A 12,015-nucleotide genomic window follows, 5' to 3' on the forward strand; every position below is an offset into this window, starting at 1 on the left:
CTCCCTCTTGTTTCACCAAATATTGGAAACTCTACAATTTCACGATCACTGTGCCCCAGACGGCCTCCAGCCACCACATCCCCACCAGGCCATCTCTGTTTGCAAACAGCAGGTTGAGCATAGCCCCTCCGCTGGTAGGCTCGATGACCAGCCGGGATAAATTGTCCTCCACACACTCCAAGAACCTCCCAGCCTGCCTCTTTCCTGTTTTGTGGGGCTCGCAGCAGATATTTGACAGGTTAAAGTCACCTACAAGTCTGTAACAGACTCCCACCAGGATGTCAGCCTTGCCCCTGATCCTTACCCATAGGCACTCAACCTTATCATTGTTAATCACAGTGTCCACAGCATCAAGAGCCTCCCCAATATATAGAGCCAGCCCTCCATCTTTTCTCCCTCGCCTGTCTCTTCTGAAGAGCTTGTAGCCATCCACTGCAGCCCTCCAGTTATGTGAGTCATCCCACATTTCTGTGATTGTGAGTACATCATAGCCTTCCTGCTGTACCATGGCTTCCAGCTCCTCCTGTTTGTTACCTGTGCTGCGTGCATTTGTGTACATCCCCTTCAACTGGGCTGCTGATTTCACCCCTGGCTCTGGCTTACCCTCCTTGGGCTTGTTTCTGGAGAGCCTTTCCCCTCTGAACCTAGAGCCCTCTCAGTCAGCCCCCACATGGGCTAGAATCCTTTTGCCCTTGTTAGTTAGATGGAGCCCATCTGGCTCTAGCAGGCCAGGAGTCATAAAGGTTGCCCCATGATCAAGGAACCCAAAGTTCTGCCCATGGCACCAACCCTTGAGCCATTTGTTGATAATGTGGGTTCTCCTGTTCCTTTCATGATTTGTTCCTGCTCCTTAAGGAATTGAGCAGGACACCACCTGTGTTCCTGCCCCATCAACCAACCAACCCAGAGCTGTGAAGACACTTTTAATTGCCCTGGTACTTTTCTTTCCAATCTCATCACTGCCAGCCTGGAGTATCAGCAGTGGATAATAATCAGAGGGCTAAATCAGCTTAGGGAGTCTCCCACTGATATCCCATACCCAGACACCATGGAGGCAGCCGACTTCCCTGTGGGATGGGTCCAGTCAACACACAGGGCCCTCTGTTTCCCTCAGAAGGGAATCACCTACTGTGACTCCCCTTCTTTTCTTTTTAATGCTGGAGGCAGTGATCCACCTGACACACAAAGTGTAATTGGGAGGCTCTCTGGGCAGATCATTTTCTTCAATGGCACCTGGCTGACCCTCTGGGTCCAGGGCCTTACACCAGTTCTGAAGTGGGGCCCGGGTGGGTGATGGGGGTTGGGAGGAATTTTAATTAACTCCCCAAGTAGGGACTCATTTACCCTCCTCTTTGTCTACTGGGTCTCCTTCTTCTGCCTGATGATAGGAGGCATGGGAGTCCTCTGACTGCTGGGGGGCTGGAAGGGCAAAACTCCATCAACCTATTTCCCTTTCACTTTCCTTAATACTCTTAAGTCTTTCTAGGTTTTCTTTGAGCCTGCCACCAGACAGAGGACATGGTTCACCTGTTTGCACCCCACACAGGCCTTTTGCACTGTCCCTGGTGCTACTGACAGCCTCAAACAATCCTTACAGGAAGGGGTCTGGACAGACACATCCTTCTTGGGGTGTTCTGTTTGGATTGGTACACATTTACTAGCTATAACTTTTAATCATTTGGAGACCATTGCTGGGGAAACCAACCAACCAACCAAAACAAAAAAAAACCACACCCCAAACCAAAAGAAACCGCAAACAAAGAAAAATCCCAACATAAAATAAAAACCTCACAACCAGGAGGATGTCTACAGCCCAGCCTCCTTCCCTTGCCTGCGTGAACCCCTGTGCCACACCCCTGTTTGCCCACTCCTGGCCACTGCCCTCCCCAGAGCCTTCTTCAAAGCGTCTTCTCCTCTAGCCAGAGAAGCTCCTTCCCGAGCCTGAGTGATAACGGGAGGAAAAGGGAACCACCTGGTCAAGTCTCTTTTGAAAGCAACTCCAATGGCACGGATTGGAATGAAACAAGTGCAGAGAAAAGGATAGAACCTTGCAAAAATTGTGCTCATTGAAATCTTGAAATCAGGGAACGAAGTAAATTGAGGAGACAGGAGGAGTAATTGATGAAATGAAATTGCGTTAGTGCACCTCTGTGGTTGCCTGGGATATATTATGCTTACATTAAATCAGGTGACAGATCTGGCACTGAAACAGTCCTAAGGCCACAGAGAATGGGACCTTGAAGACCAGTAATTTTGCTATGTTTGGAATAGTGTGTTTAAACAAAACACAGGGAACTGAAGAGAGACAAATATAGGAAAACTCCTATATAATTCTTTGAGGACACATGGGATATCAGAGAAGTATCTGGAAGCAAATTGTTTTGTGCAAATTTGCATTGTGAGGAAATGGTTGTGATACTTATGCTCAAAAATCTATTTTCTTTTTGGTCCTGCTTCTCCCTTTTATAGTTGAATAGAGAAAACTGGATAATTTAAGTTCTGAATATTTTCAGGATTACTCTTAGCTGTAAGAGTAATAGTAGGAAAATAATAGGAAAAGACAGCAAGCCTGTAGTAGGTCTCTTTTCTACTGAATCTACCACCACAGCACCTCTTTTTATGTGCTGACAGTAAGAACTAGCATCATGATTTAACCATGCTTGCCCCCAGTTCACAGGCTACAAACACCTGTCTGATGTAGATATTTCACTTATAATCTTGTTATTGCAGGTGGGAAGCACCTCAGTCATTGCAGATCCTGTCAGCTTGGGCCTCCAACTGTTTGTCCATATACCTAAAAGGTGAGATATTTTATATTGACTGTACTAAAACAAGGTCTGAAATGCTGTAACAGTTGAGGTGCCAGCTAAGCCAGTTTCAGTTTGTGAAACTGAAGCTGAAATCTTCAGAAGTGGCTGAAGCAGCAGGTTAGCAGGACATCCTTTCATGGCTATAGTTTTTGAGAACCTTTTTGTTTCATACATAATGTGCATTTCAGAATACATGGAAGCAATGTATTCACTACTGCTTGTTGTACAGTCACATGGTGCTAACAAATGCTCATGAATTTACACCAGTGTTTCTTTGCAGAAATAAGTTATGGTTGAAAATCCAACCTGGAACTTTCTGGGGTTGGTGCATTGGCTGATTTGTCACTGAACAATGGTTGCACACCATTATTACGACTGAGGACTTGCTTCTGGATTAAATCTTTTTGATCCAGTTATTAAAAATCTCCAGGCTTCATGTGTATAAATCACAGGACTCCATAATAAAGATGCCAAAATATTCAGCTACTGTAGTTGTTCTCTCTCGCAGAGAGAAAAGAAACAGCCAAGTTGTTTGTTAATGCAGCTGTATTTCCTGTAGCAGTGCGCTGACACCTTTCAGTGCCTTCTAGCACAGAGGAAGTAATGCAATTCCAAATGATGCAGATGAGCTTGTCCTGCATGTTATATTTTGACAACAAAAGGCACACCTACACAGCCCTCTCATGCTGTTCTGTCACTTGAAAGAAATGATGGAAACAAAAACAAAAGTTGTCTTCCTGCCAAGGTGTCTCTGTTAAGCACAGACATGTTTCTTGTTCTTCCCTTGTCTTATGCAAGTCACATACACACAGTGAGCTAGACACCTGGCAGGCACCAAAAGGGATTAGGATGGAGGGGGTAAAAATTCCCTCTCCAGTATGCATGGGAGAACACCAAAAATTAGGAAGAATTACTTACAGAATTTTACTGTCTCCTAGATTTATGCAGCTTCTTGAAATTAAGTACCGAGAGACCTAATTTTAAGGATGTTGCTAATTTCAAGAAAATACCATATATGAAGGTTCATTTATAAAAGATCAGTAAATGCTGTAACAGGTTTTATAGTTCACTGTCTCACATTTTGATAAAGACTGCACAGGTTAATAGGCTGTTTATTGCCAGGGTTTATCACCAGCTATGATGTCTTCTATTGATGTGCTCATAACATTTCCAGTGTATCCCACCCCATTTTAAACATGTTAATAAAATACATGAATAACATGCAATCTTTATAAGCCCTCTTAAAATGCAGCCAGGATATAGTCTTTATTGAAATAAGACCCAAACAGGTGCTCTCTCTTGTATTTAATGGAGTGGATTTAATAGAGAAAAAAATGTGCTTCCAGCCAAAACCAGCCCCTTGTGTGTGCTGGTTGTGCAAATGACATTTGCCAGTTGTAATGTACCCAGCCTATGAAATTCTTATAGCCACAGAAGGTTATCTATGGCGAGTGACTAATACCTTCTAAATTAAGGCCTGTAATTGCACTCCAGTGATTAATGCATTAAATTACCCATTTCTTACATGTAAGACACTTACCAAATGTGTATCTTATTGTAGCTCTGAGCTCACCTATAATGTACAATAGGCAGGTGAAGTACATGAGCATTTCCCCCAGGCTCCTTCTAAAGCAGGCTTCCACCCACACAAGATCAACGCTGTAATAAGGTCATTATTTCTGGAGATGCACATTCTCAGATCTTGTACAGGTAATGCCATTAAGTTCCTTTGCCTTATGAGTCCCAGCTAAAATTATCATAATAAATGCCAAGAATTATTTGATTTTTCCCTATATGGATTTCACAACTAACATAGGAAAATCTATGATCTCTTTAACAAACCTCTAACTTAAAATAAAAAGTACAGTGAGAAAAAACAGTATTTTGGGAATAATTAAGGTGTTCTAGAAAGATTTTTATCAAAGTGGTGAACTCAACAGTTTGTCCACATAATGGAGAGAATAAGAAAAGATAAAATTCTACATGTGCAAACATAATTATTCTCTCTGTATGTACATAGAAGAATCCAAAATGAACTCCTGCAAATTAATTTTTTCCTGCGTTAGGTAGCATTGATTTTGATCTCAGTCTCCTTCTGTGAGCTTTTTTCTTAGTGAGACTAAAGACTTTGGAGAGGCAGGTTTTTGCATTTATCTGCCTTTAGAGCCTTGGCTACCACTGACTTCAGTTACAAATATGACTGTGTTAATTTGAGCAAAGAAGAGAAAAGCAAGTTCAGTAAAGGCTAACTGAGCAAAGCTTGATCAATTGAATAAAGTGCTCTATCCAGCTCAGCATAAGAATAATTCAATATATTACATTTTAGCTTGAAATTATGATGTTTTCATTTTAGCACTCACTGAAACCAAAGTTTCTCTGTTGAAATTAACATGGTCTGATCTTGGCAAAAAAGAAACCCTCAGAGCTGTGCTTACCCTGCTTTAGATTCTTAAACCCAAGGGAAAAGTATGCAAAAGGATAGTGATGGAGGAACTGGTTCCTCCCGGATCTGAGTAGGTTGTAGGAAAAAAATGTACTCCCACAGTTCATTATGGATAAAATACAGCCCTGGATTGTCTGACCTCCACAGCTGTACAGGATAAATTCCTGTTTTGGGCCCTGCTGTCAGGCCAGCCAGACACAGCAGCAGCAGCTGCCCCCCGAGGCCACTCGGAGTAGAAGGAGACCTTTGTTCAGGCAACATCCACCAGCCAGCTGTTCCCTGTATCCAGCAAAAAAAGGCTGACTGAAGCTGAAATCTGGTTTTACTCTAACCTAAATACCTTTGAAATGCTGGGGCTGTAGCAAAATGGCCTGTGACAGCTTTCCTGTTATTCAGTTGTCTGGCATCGGGATGTGAGTGTGCACACGGAGCACTTGTGCAAGCTCAGGATCTGCCACAGAACCCCCTGGGAATCACAGAGGGCACATGGGATCAGGAAAGACAGGAGAGAGCCTCAAGACATAGGTTTCTGCAGTGTTAACAAAAAGGGGAGATGAAGGTGAAACGAAATCCGCTGGTAACACCAGAAGAAATGTCCCATGGAACTGAAAACTGTACATGCTGACAATACACCAGGGTTGTGCATAAGCTGGGATTTAAAAGCCAGCAGCTCCACGACAGCCTTGTATCCTTGTGGCTCCTGTGGCACTCGAGATGTGAGTCAGTTAACAACAGCATCCTCAGCCAGGGTGGCCAGCTTGGTCCATCCTGGCCGCTTCTCCAGATGTAAAAATGACACATGAATTGCAACACCTCGTGTTGTGCCACTCAAAAACACAACAGATGAGGAGAGCGTAAAACTGGCACATCACTTCTTGCACTCCCAGAACGTTATTCTTTTAAGGATCTCCAGAATGGTTTAGTAGCAAAGCATGTGACATCCTAGAGAAAAAGTCCTTAACTTTTTTTTTCATGGAAAGATTACTACAGGCATTAAAATAACAACCTGAAGTCTCAATACTAGATCACATTTGTACCAAGGGGCAGGTGGAAGTAATCTTCTGTTCAAGAGGGAGGATTGCTGGGTGACCACATGAATTCCCAAGCTGGGAATTCTCAGCCTCTCTGCTGCTGCTGCCTCTGGCTCCTATGTCCGGGCAGGAGTGGCCCCAGAGTGGTGCAGACAAGCAGGACCTGCTCACCAGAGGGCTGTGCCAGAGGCTGTGCTTCCCAGTGGCCATCAAAGCCCTCTTTGGAGGGATGCCCTTCCACTCCAGCTCCTGCCCCACAGATGGGAACCACATTGGTGGGGTGAATACAGAATAGAAAAATACAGCAGTTGTTCTGCAGCTCCTTCCACCTCCCACAGTGCTCTGTTTAGCCAAACTCCATCAAGTGGTGCTTTGCACTCCTGATCTTATGCCAATGACACCTGCTGGCCAGAGGAACTGGAGAAAGTGCTTGGAGCAGCACGCCACATCACTTCTGGCTTCGTCCACACCTGAAAGTCCAATCATTCAGGCATGAAATGTGTTTTACTTTTGTATGGCCTCGTCCTGTATTATTTCTGCCTGTTTTGATGTGACAGCAGTTTCTGCTCATTTTGTGCTATCAGCACAAGCCCTAAAACACTGCTCTTGTCCACACCTGTTCGTGTCACAGAGCGTCACTGCCTGAAGAAAAGAGAGATGCTGCAGATGCCAAGAAGCTTCTGTGACTCACTGCCTGTAAAGCAACCATCACCTCACAAATCATGTTTGCCTGGAAAGGGCATGCTTGCCATTTTCAGTAACCCTACCCATTGCTGATATTTTCTTTGTACATTTGAGAGGATTTGGTGCCTGGTCACCTTTGCTCCTGGCTTTTGTGGCCAGTGCACCATTACTGATGGAGCTGTGTGGGTCAAGGCCCAGAGATGGGCTAAACAGTATAAACTTATGTCTCTTTTGCCCTGATGTAGATGGTGAAAATCAAAAAATAGCCTTCAGCAGTGAACAGCTGTTGTTTTTAAGAGAGCAGAATCAATTCCCTATGACCGTGCCAAGGGGCAAAGCATTTGCTCAAGTGGAACATTTGCCAGTTATCACAAATTTGTGATTTGAGGGTTTCTTGCATTTCCTACTTTCTTCAAGTTATATAGAAACAGTTGTGTTTGGCATCTGAAAATGCAAGTCCATCTACATTTGGAATTTAAAATGTATCACAACCTGCTTGGCAGCAGTTTCCCTGTAAGCTTTCAGCATATACTTATGGCTCTCCACAGTCATTCTTCATTTCTTTTTCTGTGGCTCTGCTAATCAAAGCCGCAGCTCACTTTCCTTTTAAGGTCCAAACTCTCCTCACTCTGTAAAAGAGAAAAATACTCATCAAATGTCAAAGGTCTTTGAACTGTTGTGTTGGTGTAATCCTGATGATTACATAGAACTCTTTCCGACCAGCAGCCTGGGATTTGTGCCTTCCTCACTCAGTAAACAAATCTTTTCCACAGAGCCTAAATATGTAATTTCAGGGCAGAGGCTGTTGCTTCTTAGAAAAAACACTTATGAACACATCTTGCACTAAGTGTTGAGATTTCAGTGTAATTACGGGCTAATATTTTTCTGGTTTACAGGCTGGATTTCTTCCCAGGGTCTAAATTATGAACATGAGATTTGGCTTCCCTGTTGTGAACTTCCTGTTCTTCAAGTGCATGACTAATCTGAAGAGAAAAATGAATGCATGGGGACAACACAACAAGGCTAGTCCTAAGCTTTCTTTCTTTATTTATTTTAAAAACCACATTTGTTTAGTTTTCAGTGGTACTCACTTTGGAGCTGATGGGAGTTGAAAATATTCACTGCCTCACAGAGCCAGGCCTGATGGACATCCTGATACAAAGATCTGACAGTGCTGAATACTGCTGAGGCAAAAACCTAAGAGGATTTGCAACCATTTCTAATGGGCCCAGCCCTGACCAGTGGCATGTCCACATTTGGAGTCACCAGGAACTGGGTCTGCTAAACTTGGAAGACGGTTCAAGCAACTTCTCACAAAAGCCACTCCTGTAGTCCCACTGGTTACCAAAACCAGGCAATGCTAAACCAATACAATTCCATTCCATTCCATTCCATTCCATTCCATTCCATTCCATTCCATTCCATTCCATTCCATTCTTTTCACATAATTTCCCATTTTTCTCTCTTTTTGCATTTCATTATATTTAATTCTTTTTCTTTTCCTGTCTTTTCATGTAACTTCATTCCTTGATTTCTCATTTAATTTCCTTTCATGAAATGAAATCACGAGATTTCAATGAGTATCATTTCAGCAGGGTCCATTCCATTCCATTCCATTCCATTCCATTCCATTCCATTCCATTCCATTCCATTCCATTCCATCCCATCCCATTCCATTCCATTCCATCCCATTCCATTCTTTCTACTTAATTTCGCAACTTTTTTTTCTTTTCAAATTCATTCCATTCTATTTCCTTTCCTATCTTTTCATTTCATGTCATTCCTTGAATTCTCATTTCATTTCCTCTCTTTTTATATATTCCAGAGGAGGCAGATACTTGATTTACGTCTGCTGTCTCCTAGTGACATAAAATACAGTTTGGTGACACAGCCTCAATGAAGAAGCTGAAGGTCAGGGCACAATTAATCACATTCTTGCCCATAATTTAATATGAAAATATGTGGCCATATTTAGGACACTTAGGCATCCAAAGGTGAAGGCAGTGCTAGCCTGGATTTATAAGTATCTCAGGGAAACTCTCTCAGTTTCACTTGCTTGTCTTTGCCTAGAGCAGCCAAAGGCTATTTGATGATCTGTTGCACAGCCCTATATTGTGAAGACTCAAATGAACCCACAGCACCACAATGCACCCAGTCAGCCTCGAGTCACTGCAAATGCTGTACTGCAAGTAAAATCAGAAGTCTGGGTGGATTTTCCAGAGTCCAGTTTTGTTCTAAAGAGGTGTCATGGTAAACCCCACCTTCCCTTGAGAGGCAGCACGTGGCCTTTCTTCTGCATCTACGAATCAGATGGGGACTTCTGACTGCACGGTCAGAAAGAGCTCATTGCTGAAAGAGGTCCCAGTTCTCATCCATTTCGCTGGAAACTGAGAGCAGTGTGTATATCCAGAGCCTTCTGTCCGTAACAGCTCCTAGATTCAGAAATTCAGGGAACAGGAGCCTCCCAGACCAGAGAAAACTGAGCGAAGAGGCACCATTATCTTTAATGATTCTTCTTCTTGGCAATTTTTCCTCCCACTTTTCCCATAAAGAGAACACCATCATCTAAGTCTTGTTGTAGGTATGCCTCTCCCCAGTAAGATGTATTTGTAATAGATCAGCCCAGCACCCTAATAGAGAAGTTGGACACTTTACAGCTGTCATGATGTCTTTTCTAACGCCAGGCTTCAGCACTTCTGTAGCTCTGTGTATACTGCACGCTGCTGCAATGTGAATGGATACGTAAGAAAACCTGCTAAGTAATTGTGGCACTTCTCTTCCCAAGTGGTTGTCCAAAATCCAGTGGAAAACCAAGCAGGAGGTGTACAAGCAGACAGCTCCCTTTGCCAGTTGGATTAACCCTCATTTTTGCTGCAGGACTTCAGTAAAAGCCAATTATACTGAACTCCAATAATGGCTCTACCAGTGATAGACTGCAGACATTTATAGTCTTCATCAATGAACAGGCTAAGTGAAGCTAAATCGTTCTGCTAAACTTTTTAGTAAGTAATTAACCCTGAATTATTAACAACAGGCAGCTCTGGTAATGGTTATGAAAGAAATAACAACTGGTTGCACAGTTATTAGCATGAGAGCACTGAACAAGGCAGGCGAGCAGCATGTGCTGCCATGGAATTAATAGAAGGGACAGGGGTGGCAAATGTGATCCCCTGCAGGGCAGTGCAGTTCCAGGGGCTCACAGAGCTGCTCAAAGACTCTTGCTTTGGCAAGAGCAGCACGTACTCAGCGGTGGATGGATGGAAGTCAGAAGCGGATGGTAATAGGGAACGTTAAAAATAAATCCAGCCTCATTAGGTTAAAAAAAAAGAAAAGAGGAAGTGTGTGAACCTGACAGCTCAGCAACTGGCAACTCTTTAGTTCAAGCAGTTATCCAGGGGACAAGAAATTCATACTGGAGTACCAGGAAGCAGGCAGATGAAGTGACCTGCTGTGCACCCTGTGCTCCCTAACTGGACCGTATCAGTGCCAATTTTCTGAAGGTGTGAGCTCACCAGTTCCAGAAAGGAGGGGGTCTTTAAAGAGGTCTTACCTCACCAACACCTTAAAACATTAGCAGATCCTTAAAACCCTTGGCTACTGTGTTTTTACAGGAGTGTTCACGTGTGCCTGTGAATGTTGGGCCGATGAAGGCTGGTGAGATGACAGTCCTGGGACGAGGCACAGACACAGCACTCACCAAGCCATGTGGGCTCCCCTCAGTGCCCCTCTCTAACCATTTTCATGGACCATTTGCCTGCAGAGTGAGAGCTCCATGTCCCTTCTTGTCCTCTCTGCTGAGAACTTAAATGAGCAAGGCAAATAAGAGCAATCTCTTACATGAGAGGGGAAAGTGTCCTGCTGGGTACTGCACTGCAATTAAGCAACTTGCTTTGCTTCCCAGCATGACTGGGGTCACAGAATGAAACTGGAACAACATTCCAGTATTTGGTATTAGCTACCAAAAACCCCTGAGTGAATAGAAGGATAAGCAGAGGAGAAATGAAGGCAAGTACACTAAAATGGAAAAAAAAGTGAATCCAAACGAAAACCAAGGCTGTTATTATAGGCAGAACCAGTGTGATGATGGAAATGCAGAGGTGAAGGAAAAGAGCTGCAGCAGCCCCAAAACTTGGAAGCTTGTGCTTGCCTCTTGACTTTCTTTTGAATGAGTTGTATTAAACAAACAGCCCCCTCCCTTCTTACTGGAGAGCATGGAGAATTTATCCATGTCTCCTGGACTTTATTAAAATTTAAATGTCTTTTCTTCCTTCTCCAAGTTTCTGCTTAATATATTTTAGCAGGTGAGTGCAATTTTCCTGGGTTATAAAATGTCCTCACATAGCAGCTGCCCCTGCCCTGCAGGGCAGCCCCTTTGCCTTGCTGAGGAAAAGTGCCTCGAATCCCAGCCAGCCTCATCCATCCAATTTCTTTATGGGGTCTTTGTGAATTATTAAAAGTCTGCTCTGACACCAGGACAGAAGATAATCAATCCCAGCCCTTTCTGCTGCTGTTAAATAACCTATCTTCCTATCCTGGAAAATGTAGGGCTGGAAGAACAGGCTGTGTGCCACTATAGAATAGAAGTGTGGAGAGAAATCTCAATAGATGAAGTAAGTTATATACATTACACTGGGAGAGAAGGATTTATCTGTCTATTCTGGCTGCACACCTTGGCCTGAGAGAGTGACAGGCAACGCAGGGCCCTGCTCCCCTATGCCACAGGGCTTCCCCTCCAGTTAGTGCAACTCCCTTGGGAGCAGTGTCGAAGGGACTGGATGTGTCCTTGGCTATGGGTGATCCCCTTGAGTTTGGAGCAGATGTTTACTTGCTTTGTAATTCTTTCTGCCCTCAAGTCATGCCTGGGCATCCACAGGAGATCAGGAACAGGAGCTTGAGACGTGCTTCTCTCACCTGTGCTACCCCCCTCCGACAGCTGACATGCTGAGCTGTGCTACCATCCACAGCACGGAGCAGGGAGGAACAAGCAGCTCTTTGGGCATGGGAAGCAAGTTTTGCATAAACATGACAATGGGCTCTGTGCTCCAGT

This window comes from Prinia subflava, chromosome 2 (assembly GCF_021018805.1).
Source record: "Prinia subflava isolate CZ2003 ecotype Zambia chromosome 2, Cam_Psub_1.2, whole genome shotgun sequence".
Taxonomy (NCBI): domain Eukaryota; kingdom Metazoa; phylum Chordata; class Aves; order Passeriformes; family Cisticolidae; genus Prinia; species Prinia subflava.